The sequence below is a fragment of the Bos indicus genome, chromosome 23, assembly GCF_029378745.1.
Source record: "Bos indicus isolate NIAB-ARS_2022 breed Sahiwal x Tharparkar chromosome 23, NIAB-ARS_B.indTharparkar_mat_pri_1.0, whole genome shotgun sequence".
In the NCBI taxonomy this organism is placed as follows: domain Eukaryota; kingdom Metazoa; phylum Chordata; class Mammalia; order Artiodactyla; family Bovidae; genus Bos; species Bos indicus.
Genome location: NC_091782.1, coordinates 9,867,730 through 9,883,760, shown reverse-complemented (window position 1 = coordinate 9,883,760; position 16,031 = coordinate 9,867,730). Strand labels below are relative to the sequence as shown.

The 16,031-nt window shown below is 39.9% G+C and overlaps 1 protein-coding gene and 1 non-coding gene across 3 annotated transcripts in view; both read left to right on the top strand.

Annotated features, from left to right (window-relative positions):
* The window catches only part of NUDT3 (nudix hydrolase 3), a 123,108-nt gene that overhangs the window by 89,937 nt on the left and 17,140 nt on the right, over positions 1 to 16,031 (top strand). The window lies entirely within an intron of this gene.
* Positions 3,265 to 3,390, top strand: LOC139179168 (small nucleolar RNA SNORA31). Its single transcript, XR_011563593.1, has one exon. It is a non-coding gene; the product is annotated as a small nucleolar RNA SNORA31 (small nucleolar RNA).

Genomic DNA, 16,031 nt, shown 5'->3' with positions numbered 1-16,031 from the left:
ACCCTCTTCCAACAACACAAGAGAAGACTCTACACGTGGACGTCACCAGATGGTCAATACTGAAATCAGATTGATTATATTCTTTGTAGCCAAAGATGGGGAACTCTATACAGTCAGCAAAAACAAGACCGGGAGCTGACTATTGCTCAGATCATGAACTCCTTATTGCCAAATTTAGACTTAAATTGAAGAAAGTAGGGAAAACCACTAGACCATTCAGGTATGACCTAAATTAAATCCCTTACAGTTATACAGTGGAAGTGATAAATAGATTCAAGGGATTAGATCTGATAGACAGAGTGCCTGAAGAACTATGGATGGAGGTTTGTGACCTTGTACTGGAGACAGTGATCAAGACCATCCCCAAGAAAAAGAAATGCAGAAAGGCAAAATGGTTGTCTGAGGAGTCCTTACAAATAGCTGAGAAAAGAAGAGAAGCTAAAGGCAAAGGAGAAAAGGAAAGATATTCCCATTTGAATGCAGAGCTCCAAAGAAGAGCAAGGTGAGATAAGAAAGCCTTCCTCAGCAATCAATGCAAAGAAATAGAGGAAAACAATAGAATGGGAAAGACTAAAAATCTCTTCAAGAAAATTAGAGATAACAAAGGAATATTTCATGTGAAGATGAGCACAATAAAGGACAGAAATGGTATGGACCTAACAGAAGCAGAAGATATTAAGAAGAGATGGGAAGAATACACAGAAGAACTGTACAAAAAAGATCTTCATGACCCAGATAATCACAGTGGTTTGATCACTCACTTAGAGCCAGACATCCTGGAATGTAAAGTCACATGGGCCTTAGGAAGCATCACGACAAACAAAGCTAGTGGAGGTGATGGAATTCCAGTTGAGCTACTCCAAATCCTAAAAGACAATGCTGTGAAAGTGCTGCACTCAATATGCCAGCAAATCTGGAAAACTCAGCAGTGGCCACAGGACTGGGAATGGTCAGTTTTCATTCCAATCCCAAAGAAGGGCAATGCCAAAGAATACTCAAATTACCGCACAGTTGCACTCATCTCACACGCTAGCAAAGTAATGCTCAAAATTCTCCAAGCCAGACTTCAACAGTACATGAACCATGAACTTTCAGTTGTTGAAGCTGGGTTTAGAAAAGGCAGAGGAACCAGAGGTCAAACTGCCAACATCTGCTGGATCATTGAAAAAGCAAAAGAGTTTCAGAAAAACATTTACTTTCATTTTATTGACTAAGCTAAAGCCTTTGACTGTGTGGGTCACAACAAACTCTGGAAAATTCTTAGAGATGGGAATACCAGACCACTGACCTGTCTCTTGAGAAATCTGTATGCAGGTCAAGAAGCAACAGTTAGAACCGGACATGGAATAACAGACTGGTTCCAAATCCGGAAAGGAGTATGTCAAGGCTGTATATTGTCACCCTGCTTATTTAACTTATATGCAGAGTACATCATGAGAAATGCCGGGCTGAATGAAGCACAAGCTGGAATCAAGATTGCCAACAGAAATATTAATAACCTCAGATACGCAGATGACACCACCCTTATGGCTGAAAGTGACAGACTTTATTTTGGGGGTTCCAAAATCACTGCAGATGGTGACTGCAGCCATGAAATTAAAAGACTCTTGCTCCTTGAAGAAAATCTATGACAAACCTAGACAGCATGTTAAAAAGCAGAGACGTTACTTTGAACAAAGTGCCAACAAAAACCATAGCTTTGACTATGGTTTTTCCAGTAGTCGTGTATGGATGTGAGAGTTGGATCGTAAAGAAAGCTGATAGTAAATAGTCATTGGAAGGACTAATGCTGAAGCTGAAACTCCAATACTTTGGCCACCTGATGGGAATACCTGGCTCATTGGGAAAGACCCTGATGCTGGGAAAGATTGAAGGCAGGAAGAGAAGGGGACGACAGAGGATGAGATGGTTGAACGGCATCACCAATGGGATGAGTTTGAGTAGGCTTCCGGAGTTGGTGATGGACAGGGAAGCCTTGTGTGCTGCAGTCCATGGGGTCGCAGCCTGACTGACTGACCATACTTGCTTTGTCACATAACTTATCTCTGTTATTGAACCTTAACAAATAACCAGTACAAAACAACAAAAAGCCATTTATATTTCCATCACCTAAAGATAACCTTTGTTAATATTTTAATAATTTTCATACATGCTTACACATCTGTAAATATGTGTTTATCTTTTTAAAAATAGTATTGGAGTTCACCCATTTCATTAGCTCATTATATTGTGGACATTTTTTTCTGGTAATAGATATACATGTGAGTAATTACTGAAAGACGGTATATAATACATGTGAGCATTTAGTTTGATTATAATTTTTCATTATTCTGGACTTTATTCCAGTACTTCCAATAAAATGTTGAAGAGGGATGGTGGGAGGGAGCATCCTTGCGTTGTTGCTGATCTTAGTGGGAAGACTTTTGGTTTCTCACCATTTATTTTGATATTAAGTGTAGATTTTTTTAGATGTTCTTTATAAAGTTTTGTCAGGTTCATTTACTGAGAGATTTCTTTTAATCATAAATAGGTGAAATTTTTCATGGGGTTTTTCTGAGTCTGTTGATAAGATTATGTGATTTTTCTTCCTTTAGCCTCTTGATGTGGTGGGTTACATTAATTGATTTTTATATGAAACAAGCCCTGCATACATGGAGTAAATCCCACTTGCTTGTGTACTTTTTAAAAAAATACATTGTTAGATATCACTTTCTAATATTTAGAGGATTTTTATTACACCTGTATTCATGAGAGATATTGCCTATAGTTTTCTCATAATGTCTTTGGTTTTGTTATTAGGGTAGTGATGGCTTCATAGAATGAGTTTGGAAGTATTTTCTCTGCTTCTGTCTTCTGGAAGAGAATTGATACAGTTTCCTCCTTTAAATGTTAGGTAGAATTCATCAGTGTATCCACATGGGCCTGATGCTTTCTGTGTTGAAGGGTTAATTATTCAGTTTCTCTTATAGGCCTAGGTAGGTTGTCTGTTCTTTGAGTTTTGGCAGATTGTGTCTTTCAAGGAATTGGTCTATTTCATGTAGGTTATTGAATTGTGGATATAGTATTTGTTGATTTATTCCTTTATTATTCTTTTGATGTCCATGGGATTTGTAGTGATGTCCTCAATTTAATTTTTGATGTTAGTCCTCAATTCTTTTTCCTTGGTTACCCGTGTTAGAAACTTGTTGATTGCATTAATCTTTCCAAAGAATGAGCTTTTAGTTTTGTTTTTTTTCTCCATTGATCTTATGTTTTAAAATTAATTGATTTTAAATGTTTTAAAATCTTCTGTTTTAAAATTCTGCTCTACACTACAGATGCAAGAAAAACATCCTCGCGCTTTCTGCCTGCCTGATTGTGGCAGCCCAGATTGAATGGGGGAACACAGGGAAAAAAATAAAATAAAATAAAATTCTGCTCTAATCTTGTTGCTTATTTTCTTTTGCTTTCTTTGGATTTTATTTGCTCTTCATTTTCTAGTTTCTAAAATGAAAGCTTCCCTGGTGGCTCAGAGGATAAAGCCTCTGCCCACAATGCAAGAGACCCAGGTTCGATCCCTGGGTCAGGAAAATCCCCAGGAGAAGGAAAGGACAACCCACTCCAGTATTCTTGCCTGGAGAATCCCGTGGATGGAGGAGCCTGGTAGGCTGTAGTCCATGGGGTGGCAAAGAGTCAGACACGACTGAGCGACTTCACTTTCTGGTTCCTAAAGTGAAAGCTTAAATTATTGGTTTTAGACCTAATACACACACTCAGTGCTATAAAGTACCCGTTATGCTCTACTCTTGTTGCCTCCCACAAATTTTTATAAGTTGTGTGTTTATGTTCATTTAATTCAGGGTTTTTAAAAATTTCCTTGTGATTTCTTCTTTGACCTGTGTGTTACTTTGAGTTGTATTGTTTCAGTTCAGTTCAGTTGCTCAGTCGTGTCCGATGTATTGTTTAATCGCCAAGCATTTTGGCTTCTCCGACAGTCTTTCCTATTACTGATTTCTCATATAATCCTATTGTGATCTGAAAGCATACATTGTCTAATTTACATACTTTTTCATTTGTTAAGATGTCAATTATGGCCCATAATGTTGTCTATCTTGGTAATGTACTGTGTTAAATTTAGAAGAGTGTATTCTGCAATTACTGGATTAAGTGGTCTGTAAGTATCAATTATATCTGGTTGCCCCTCTGCCTGCTGATCTGTCCATTTCTGGAAGAGGAGTGTTGAAGTCTCCCAGCAGTAATAATGGATTCATCTACTTCTTGCAGTACTGTCAGTTTCTGCCTTGCATATTTTGATGCTTTATTGTTAGATGCATGTACTTTAAGGATTGTTCTGCCCTATTCTTGAAGAATTGACCCCTTTATCATTACGTAAATAAATTTCCTTGCTCTGAAGTTTGCTGTCTCTGAAATTAGTATAGCTACTTATATTTTCTTTTGATTTGTGTTAGCATAGTATATGGTCTTTCTTTATCTGTTTACTTTTAATCTGTATGTGTGTTTATGTTTAAAGTGGGTTTCTTGGAGACAGCATACTGTTTTTTGGTCTGCCCTGATAGCCTGTCTTTTAATTGATATATTTAGTGCATGGATGTTTAAAGTGATTATTGATATACTTGACTTAACAGCTGCTAACTTTGATACTGTTTTCTATTTGTTGCCCTTATTCTCTTTGTTTGTATCTTTGTTGTCCACTCTTTTTCTGCCTTTTCTGGTTCCAGTTGAGCACTTAATAAATTATTCCATTTTCTCTTCTTTCCTAACATAACAGTTATGCTTCTATTTTAGTGATTGCCCTAGAGCTTGCACTATACCACTAATCCGAGTCCACTGTCTTTTCTTTCTTCTTTTTTAGTTTGGCTCACTGGGTCTTTGTTGTGGTGCGTGGACTTCTCTCGTTGCAGGCCACGGCCTCTAGAGCTCGTGGGCTCGGGAGGCTCTGGAGTGACAGCACATGGGCTCTCTAGTGGTGGCGCATGGGCCTAGTTGCTCTGCAGCATGTGGGGTCTTAGTTCCCTGACCAGGGATCAAACCCCGTGTCCCCTGCATTGGAAGGCGGATTTTTAACCACTGGACACCAGGGAAGTCCCCGAAGTCCACCTTCAAATACCGCTGTTGGTGTTGTGCAAGCGCCTTGTGAGAGGCCTCCCTCCCCGGCCTGTCACTGCTGTCACCGTCTCTCTCGCCCTTTCGCGTGTGCATACACAGTTGAGTACAATGTGGCTGTTACTATTTTTAACAATCTGTTAGCTCAATTGAGTAAGAAAAATAAAGATTTCATTTTGCTTATCCTGTCTCTAATATTCTTCTTTTCTTTATGTAGATCAGAGTTTCTGATCTCTGTCACTTTCCTTCTTGCCAAAGAACTCCTTTTAACATTTCTTTCAAGGCAGGCCTGTTGGCAACAAATTCAACTTTGGTTTGTTTGAGAAACCCTTTATTTCGCCTTCACTTTAAAGAATACCATACCTAGATTGATGGTATTTTTCCCTTTCAACATGTTAAATATTTCACTCCTCTCTCGTCGTTTGTGTGGTTTCTGAGAAGTTGAAATAATTCTTAATTTTGTTTCTCTAGGTAAGCTGTTTCCCATTCTCCTTTGGCTTCTTTTGAGACTTTTCTCCTTTGATTTCTGCAGTTTGTATATATAATATGTCCAGCTAGGTGTAGCTTTTTGTATACTTGTTTCAGTTTTCTAGTTCTCTGGTTTTGTGTCCGACATTAATTTCAGGAAATTCTCAGTCCTTATTGCTTCAAATATTGCTTTTGTTCCTTTATCTTTCTTCTTTTGGTATTCCCATTAAAAGTGTTACATGCTTTATCAATCTCCCACAGGTCTTGGATATTCTCTCTGTTCTGTGTGCTTTTTTCCCCAGTATTTTTTCTCTTTGCATTTCAGTTTTGAAAGTTTCTGTTGACATATTCTCAAGTTCAAGGTTTCTCTTCTCAGTCATGTCTAGTCTGCTAATGAGCCCATCAGTGGTATTCTTCCTGTTGACAGTGTGTTTGATCTAGAGCAATACTTTTTTATTCATTCTTAGAATTTCTGCCTCTCGGCTTGTGTTACCCATTGTTTCTTACTTTTTCCATTAGAATCTTTGGCGTATTAATCATGGTGGTTTTTTCATGGCCTGATAATTTTAGCATCCCTGTCATATCTAAGTCTGCTTCTAATGTTTTTATGTGTCTTCAAAATGTTTTTTCCTTTTAGTAAGATTAATTGTTGAAAGCTGAGCATGATGACTGGATACTAGGAACTGTAGTAGTGGGCCTTCAGTAGTACATGTGAGATGTGCATTCTACAGTCCTGTGATCAGGCCTCAGTCTTTCAGTGAGCCTGTGCCCAGGCTGTGAACTTCACAAGTGCTTCTCAGTAGTTCCAGCTCCTTGCCCCCGACCCCCTCTTAAGATGAGACAGGATGGATGAAGGAACTGGAATTGAGTATTTCACTTCTCCCAGGTTGGATAGACTCTGATGAAACCCCAATAGATTACATAAAATAGTTTCTCCGGAAGGCAGTCTTTGTTAAGAAGAACAGAATATTACGGAGTATTTAAAATTGGCTATTTTTCTTCTCTGCAGAAGCAGGAGGGAATTTTTTTCCAGTGTTCACTGTGAAAACTGGGTAGAGCTCCTGGAGTTAAAACCACAAATGTGTGGTCGCCCCCCACCTCCTTCTCCCTGCACCACACTCCCACCCCTGCCCACCACCACCTGCCAGAAGATTTTAGGCTTGTCCTTGAACCTTCAGTGGTTCATCAGTCACAGTCCAGGTTTCTTCACCCTACCCTCACTCCCTTCCCTTGGTGGTTTCTGCTCTGGTAAGTTGAGATTCTCTGATCTGTCTCTGACTTGAGGGCAGTGACTTACCCTGTAGCTTCACTTTTCTAATAAACCTAAGAAGCGTTTGTTCAGCTTTTTATTTGTTGTTATGACAGCATGGGACCTTCTAGGCTCCTTGTATATGCTGGACCAGAAACTAGGAGTCTCGTTTACTTTTAAATAACACATTAGAACAGATACTTATTTTTCCAACCAAACAAAACAGTCTGCTCAACACACACACACCCCAGTCTAAAATGTATATCCTCTTACTGCCCAATTCTCATTTGTTTCAGTTTGTAACTTTATGTATAGATTATCATTATTAATAAGATACTGTTCTGGAAAATACAAAAAGTTATCATTTGTTAGGGGCTTCCCTAGTAGCTCAGATGATAAAGAATCTGCCTGCAATGCAGGAGACCCAGGTTTGATCCTTGGGTTGGGAATATCCCCTGGAGAAGGAAGTGGCAACCCACTCCAGTGCTCTTGCCTGGAGAATTCCATGGAAGGAGGAGCCTAGTGGCTACAGTCCATGGGATTGCAAAGAGTCAGACACGACTGTGTGACTAACTTTCGTCGTATCAACAGTATTTACATTTAAGACCAGTAATTTTTATTGCTTTCATTAATCACAGCAATATTTTCCCCTTCTCTCCCCACCCCACCATAAATGTATTCTGTCTTATATCTTTTTTCTCATGTGTTATTGGTTCACTGATTACTTATTGGCCAGTGACAATGCTCCAGAGCATGCTTTGAGACCTGGTTTCTTGTCTGCCTTTGCCCTGGCAAAGACCAAGAGAGCAAACTTGGACTTTCAAGAAATGAAAGTATCATTTGTTACTGTAAGACCTACCAAATGTTTCAGTTCAGTCTTTTACCTTTGGTGGTGAGTTATAATGAAGACTGTAGGCAACCAATGGGTAATTATTTATAAGAAAATACAAGTGATTACATGTTTGAAAAAAATTTTTTCTTCACACATGAATGGTTAAGAAATTATTAGACTCCTTGAATAATCCTTTTCCTCAAGACTCTCGACTTAGGTGTTGGGTGTTAGGAAAAGTCTAGTATCACAAAAATATTCCTCGCATGTAAACACTTGAAAACTTTGCTCCTTATTGTTGGAACTCAGAAATATCTCCTATTTGGTGAACCCTTTTGGTAAGAAGTGGGTTTATTTATAATTTATATTAAACACTAGCAGCTTTTCTAAAGAATCACTCTTTAATCAAGGAATTGATATTTATTATTTATTTTTTTAGGCTTACTAGGAGAGCCTGATGTAAAGGTTAGCTCTCTTACTGCTAATAACTACTCCTAAATTATCCTTCAACCATTGTTTTTAAAAATTGGAGTTAAAAATATATGTATCTTTTTACTCAGTTTATCTCTCTACATTGTCACACATAATTGAATGCTACTCATTGATGAATAGTTAATTCAGTGGTTTGATGTAGAGATTAGAATCTGCCAAGTTAGAGAACATAGCACTGTATTTGAGCAGGTCTGTGTTGGAACCTCAATGGAGACTGAATTACTGGGATAGGAGCCAGTTGCCTTCTGCTAAATGAATTAATTCCAGATGACTCTTCCAAAACAGTTGTATTTGCTTTCCCATCCAGCTCCACATTCCAGGAAAGGATTTTTAGTCATTAGGAAGTATGTACTGTTGACCCCAATACAATTCACAGCGGCTTCAGCAAATACTAAATGCAATCCTTGCCTCTAGAGACTCAGCAGTCTTTAAACTACGAACAACCACGGGACCTGGACAGGTCTGACTTATCTGACTACCACTTAACAGCTTCCTCTTAATTCAGTGAACTTAACAAATGGAAACTGCCTAATGCAGAGGAAGTAAATTTAAAGATTCTACCTTAGTACATAGGAGGTAAATTTAAAGATTCTAACTCTCCAAGAGACCCCATGTGGCTCAGTATTAAAGCTAAATTTCCAGGTTAAATCACAATGCTGCTGCTGCTAAGTCTCTTCAGTCGTGTCCGACCCTGTGCAACTCCATAGACGGCAGCCCAGCAGGCTCCCCTGTCCCTGGGATTCTCCATGCAAGAATACTGGAGTGGGTTGCCATTTCCTTCTCCAATTCATGAAAGTGAAAAGTGAAAGTGAAGTCGCTCAGTTGTTCCGGACTCTTCACCAGCCCCTGGATTGTAGTCCACCGGGCTCCTCCATCCATGGGATTCTCCAGGCAAGAGTACTGGAATGGGGTGCCATTTCCTTCTCCATAAATCACAATAAATGAAACTTAAAGACACGTACTTCAATTAAAAAGAAAATAACACTTGCCATATGTTGTTTTCAAACATAGTGATCAGATCAGATCAGATCAGTCGCTCAGTCTTGTCTGACTCTGTGACCCCATGAATCCCAGCACGCCAGGCCTCCCTGTCCATCACCAACTCCTGGAGTTCACTCAGACTCACGTCCATCGAGTCAGTGATGCCATCCAGCCATCTCATCCTCTGTGGTCCCATTCTCCTCCTGCCCCCAATCCCTCCCAGCATCAGAGTCTTTTCCAATGAGTCAACTCTTCGCATGAGGTGGCCAAAGTACTGGAGTTTCAGCTTTAGCATCATTCCTTCCAAAGAAATCCCAGGTCTGATCTCCTTCAGAATGGACTGGTGGGATCTCTTTGCAGTCCAAGGGACTCTCAAGAGTCTTCTCCAACACCACAGTTCAAAAGCATCAATTCTTCGGCGCTCAGCCTTCTTCACAATCCAACTCTCACATCCATACATGACCACAGGAAAAACCATAGCCTTGTCTAGACGAACCTTTGTTGGCAAAGTAATGTCTCTGCTTTTGAATATGCTGTCTAGGTTGGTCATAACTTTCCTTCCAAGGAGTAAGCGTCTTTTAATTTCATGGCTGCAGTCACCATCTGTAGTGATTTTGGAGCCCAGAAAAATAAAGTCTGACACTGTTTCCACTGTTTCCCCATCTATTTCCCATGAAGTGATGGGACTGGATGCCATGATCTTCGTTTTCTGAATGTTGAGCTTTAAGCCAACTTTTTCACTCTCCACTTTCACTTTCATCAAGAGGCTTTGAGTTCCTCTTCACTTTCTGCCATAAGGGTGGTGTCATCTGCATATCTGAGGTTATTGATATTTCTCCCGGCAATCTTAATTCCAGCTTGTGTTTCTTCCAGTCCAGCGTTTCTCATGATGTACTCTGCATATAAGTTAAATAAACAGGGTGACAATATACAGCCTTGACGAACTCCTTTTCCTATTTGGAACCAGTCTTTTGTTCCATGTCCAGTTCTAACTGTTGCTTCCTGACCTGCATACAGATTTCTCAAGAGGCAGATCAGGTGGTCTGATATTCGCATCTCTTTCAGAATTTTCCACAGTTTATTGTGATCCACACAGTCAAAGGCTTTGGCATAGTCAATAAAGCAGAAGTAGATGTTTTTCTGGAACTCTCTTGCTTTTTCTATGATCCAGCGGATGTTGGCAATTTGATCTCTGGTTCCTCTTCCTTTTCTAAAACCAGATTGAACATCAGGAAGTTCAAGGTTCACATATTGCTGAAGCCTGGCTTGGAGAATTTTGAGCATGACTTTACTAGCATGTGAGACGAGTGCAATCGTGTGGTAGTTTGAGCATTCTTTGGCATTGCCCTTCTTTGGGATTGGAATGAAAACTGACCTTTTCCAGTCCTGTGGCCACTGCTGAGTTTTCCAAATTTGCTGGCATATTGAGTGCAGCACTTTCACAGCATCATCTTTCAGGATTTGGAATAGCTCAACTGGAATTCCATCACCTCCACTAGCTTTGTTTGTAGTGATGCTTTCTAAGGCCCACTTGGCTTCACATTCCAGGATGTCTGGCTCTAGGTGAGTGATCACACCATCGTGATTATCTGGGTCGTGAAGATCTTTTTTGTACAGTTCTTCTGTGTATTCTTGCCATCTCTTCTTAATATCTTCTGCTTCTGTTAGGTCCATACCATTTCTGTCCTTTATCGAGCTCATCTTTGCATGAAATGTTCCTTTGGATCTCTGATTTTCTTGAAGAGATCCCTAGTCTTTCCCATTCTGTTGTTTTCCTCTATTTCTTTGCACTGATTGCTGAGGAAGGCTTTCTTATCTCTTCTTGCTATTCTTTGGAACTCTGCATTCAGAGGTTTATGTCTTTCCTTTTCTCCTTTGCTTTTTGCTTCTCTTCTTTTCACAGCTATTTGTAAGGCCTCCCCAGACAGCCATTTTGCTTTTTGCATTTCTTTTCTATGGGAATGGTGTTGATCCCTGTCTCCTGTACAATGTCACGAACCTCATTCCATAGTTAATCAGGCACTCTGTCTATCAGATCTAGGCCCTTAAATCTGTTTCTCACTTCTACTGTATAATCATAAGGAATTTGATTTAGGTCATACCTGAATGGTCTAGTACTGAATGACAAAGAATGAAGGGCTGCAAAAAGGTATATTAGGCAAATACTAACCAAAAGAAGACTGGGATAGTAATTGTAATATCAGACAAAATAGAATTTAGGTGAAAAACATTAAAGGGACAAGAAGAACCTTTAATAATAAAAGGAACAATTTATCAGGACAAGATAGCGATCGTGAACTTGTGTGCACCTGGCAAATTCTTCACCTGCATAAAGCAGAATTGACAGAGTTAGGAGGAAAAGCTGACAAGTCTGTAACCATATTGAAGACTTTACAATATCTCCTTTAGAAACTGATAGAAAAAGCAACCAAAAGAGCATTGAGTAACACAGTTAACAAGGTTGATCAAATGCCATATATTGAGGAATAACCTTGTATCCAACAGAGTATGTAAGTTTTGAAGCACACATGAAAGAATTATTTTTTAAAAAACCTTATGTTAAGCCATAAAAAAAAGTGTTGAAAATCCCACAACATCAGTAATATAGACTGTATATACCGTGATACAGTGCAGTAAATTAGAAATCAACAACAGAGCCAGCTTAACAGAGAGAAACATTTGGAAACAGGGAAAAAAAATGTCCTAAATAACCCTTAGAGTTAAAGCACAAATCACAAGTCAAAACTAGTAAGCAAATAGAGCTAGACAGTTATGAAAGTGCTTCCTGTTATTACTTACAGGATGCAAGTCATTCACTTTGAGCCCTAGATGATTTTATTAGAAAACAAAATAGATATTAAATAAGCTAAGCAGTCAGTTCAAGAAACTAGCAGAAAAACAACAGGGTACTCTCAAAGTAAAAGGATGAAAATAACAAGGAAAAGGGCAGAAATTAGTAGGGGAAAAGAAAAATGATCAACAGAACCAAAAGTGGATCATTTTTATTTATCCAATAAAATAGATGAACCTCTCACTGAACCTGTAAAGGATACAAGAGAGAAGGCAGCAAATATATAAGGAATAAAAAAGAAAATAACCACAGATGTAACAGAGACTTTTAAATTAAGAGAATGCCATGAAAAGCTGCAAACAAAAAATTTTGAAAACCTTAATAAAAATTTTCTAGGGAAAACAGCTCAAATTAACTTAAGAAAAATTGGAAAGCCTATATGTAGATCATTAACGCTTACAGAAATAAAGCAGTAATCACCCCCTCTCTCCAACAGAAAAATCCCAAGATTAGACTAGATGGATTTTACTGAAATTTCCGAAAATGTATATTCTTATCTTGAACTGTTTAGAGAAGGGATAACTACACACCTCTTGTAAGGTCAGTATAATCTTATTTCAGCAAACAGCACACTTTTTCTATAAGGGCCGGATAATAACTACTTCAGATATAGAAGCCATATGGTCTCTCTCACAAATATGACTGCTGTTATAATGTGAACACTGTCATAGGCAGTACTTAAATGAATTAGCATGGCTACGTTCCAGTAAAACTTAATTTACAGAAACCAGTGGTAGGACACATTTGGTCTGTGAGCCATAGTTTGCTATGGCCTGACGAAAGTTATGACCAACCTAGACAGCAGAGACATTACTTTGTCAACAAAGGTCCGTCTAGTCAAGGCTATGGTTTTTCCAGTGGTCATGTATGGATGTGAGAGTTGGACTGTGAAGAAAGCTGAGCGCCGAAGAATTGATGCTTTTGAACTGTGGTGTTGGAGAAGACTCTTGAGAGTCCCTTGGACTGCAAGGAGATCCAACCAGTCCATTCTAAAGAGATTGGTCCTGGGTGTTCATTGGAAGGACCGATGTTGAAGCTGAAACTCCAATACTTTGGCCACCTCATGCGAAGAGCTGACTCATTTGAAAAGACCCTGATGCTGGTGGGAAAGATTGAAGGCGGGAGGAGAAGGGGACGACAGAGGATGAGACGGTTGGGTGGCATCACCGACTCAATGGACTCCAGCAGTTGGTGATGGACAGGGAGGCCTGGCATGCTGCGGTTCATGGGGTCGCAAAGAGTCAGACACGACTGAGCGACTGAACTGGAACTGGACTTCTGATCTTGATACTTAGAAAGAAGGGTCAGTTCTCACCTATGAACATGGATGTGAAAATCCTAAGTGAAATAACTGCAGATAGAATCTAATGCTTTGTCAAAGTATCACACAACTCGGTTATCCCAAGGGTACAAGGATAGTTCAATCTTGGGAAATATGTTTATGTAATTTATTTCATTGAGATTAAAAGAGATAAAATCACCATACCAGTCAGTGAAGAAAAATAGTTTATTAAAATTCAGTACCCTTTCATCTTAAAAGCTGTAAGCAAACATAAAAGGAATGTCCTTAACTTGATAGAGTATCTAATAAAACCTCCAGCAAACATCATATTTTTGAAATTTTCAAAGCATCCCCCATGGCAGACAGGAATAAGACAATTATGATTGCTATCATGCTGCCATTTATTGATCTGTGGTCCTAGCCACTGCAGTTAAGACAAAAATAAAGAGTCAAAAGGAAGAAGCAAATTACCATTATTTGCAGATGGTCTGATCATTAATTATGAAAAACCAAAGACACACAACAGAAACTAGTAGAACTAATAAAAGCATTTTTAAAACTTTCAAGACAGGAGAAGGAAATGGCAACCCATTCCAGTATTTTTGCCTGGAAAATTCCTTGGACAGAAGAGCCTGGTGGGCTGCAGTCCATAGGGTCACATGACTGAGCACGCATGCGTGAGGGGGCTTGAGGTAGATGGGTTGGTAGCAATAAAGAGGTAGAACCACCCCCCTCCAAAGTTTCAAGACCGAAGATCAATATGCAGAAACCAGCAGTGTTTCTTTAAACAAGTGGTAATCAACTGGAAAATATGTAACTTGTAAAAATATGTATTATTCACAATAGCAACAGAACTATACTAGAACTGAAATACCTTGCTGATAGAGTGCAGGATCTTTACAATAAAAATAATAAATCTTCATTAAAGGATTTTAAAAGACACGAATAAATGGATAGAGATCGTCTATTCTTGAATGAAGAAACTAAATATTGTAAAGGTGTGTTTTTCTCAAATTAATCCAAAAATAAAAATAGATATCCCCCAAGAAGTTTTCAAAAGATCTGAGAAACTGATTTTTGAAATTTTTGTAGAAGAATAAAGGTACAACTACCTGAAGGTTTGTTTCATTATTTTCTTTACTTTTTTGATGCTTGAAGTATTTCATTTAAAAAACAAAATTAAAAAATGGGTTGAAATTTCACTGGACTTACACTGGCTTCTCCTCTGTTTCATCTGTCTTCACTGTGTTTCTTTTCTTATGTACTTTCTAAGTCTGGTGGATACCAGAAAGTTATATGTATTGAAGACCATATATTTTTTTCATAGGTTTCCTCATGCAGATATTTGCATTCGAGTTGTTGCCCTGAACTCCTTTTAGGCCTGGGCTTACTGCTTTTGATAGAGGAAGATTTTATACTACAGCTCCCTGAGAGCTCAGAATTTTTCTTTGGGAATATGCAGTTTTCCTCAGAGAGCTGCCTTTGAAATCAAGGAGAGTAGCAGAAAGCTTTCAGATACAGGTTCCAGCACACCTGACTAAAAGTGGCTTTAACAGCAACAGTTACTTTCCTGACGTAAGAGGTCTAGGGGTTGGCCATTACCCTGTTGCTCCAGCAGCTCAGGGATCAGGACTGTGGTTCACTTCTCATTGATTTTCTAGGCCTTTCCCTTACAATGACAAGATGACGGTTGCAGCTCCAAGTTTCAGATCCCCACCTGACAAGCAGGGAGGTATAGGGTTTCTCTTTGTACAGCTCTTCTTATCATGATGGGAAATCTTTCCCAGAAGCCTCTGAGAAATATTCTTCTCAGGAACCATTGACCCAGAATTGGGTCACACACAGTACCCCTAAACCTGTCACTGCAGAGGGCAGCAGACCTCCCTTAGTGGTCAGGTGTGCCAGAGCTCTCACCTGAACAGAATCTGGGTCTTACTGGTAGCAGGGAGGAAGGGAGAATGCTTGTGGGCTAGATAGCCATCTGTCTGCCACAGCGTCCACCTGAGTGTGAAAAATTGGCTTCAGAAGGTGATGGTACACTTTGTGCCCATCCAGACTAATGAGAAGGCAGTGGCACCCCACTCCAGTACTCCTGCCTGGAAAATCCCATGGGCGGAGGAGCCTGGTAGGCTGCAGTCCATGGGGTCGCTAAGAGTCGGACACGACTGAGCGACTTCACTTTGACTTTTCACTTTCATGCATTGAGGAAGGAAATGGCAACCCACTCCAGTGTTCTTGCCTGGAGAATCCCAGGGATGGGGGAGCCTGGTGGGCTGCCATCTATGGGGTCGCACAGAGTCAGACACAACTGAAGCGACTTAGCAGCAGCAGCAGACTAAGCACAAAGCCAGGGATCTTTGTGGTGGGCCACCATTTTAGGGGAGGTTCAAAGGCCCGTCAGGGGGAGCTTCCCATTGGCTCCGTGGCAAAGAGTCCACCTGTAACACGGGAGACACAGGAGATGCCAGTTCGATCCCTGCGTTGGGAAAATCCCCTGGAGGAGGAAATGGCAACCCACTCCAGTATTCTTGCCTGGAGAGTCCCATGGACAGAGAAGCCTGGAGGGCTGCAGTCCAGGGGGTCACAAAGAGTCCGTCACGACTGAGTGTGCGCATGCAGAAATGTACGCTTCAGAGGCCTGACACATCAGTTCCTTTGCCTGGGCCTCAGGTACACCCCCTGGAGACTGAGGGAAGGACAAGACACTGGAGTGTCCCTTGTCATTCCAGCCCTTTCCAGTAAGTACTTCCAATCCCAGTAAAACACTGCCAAAGGA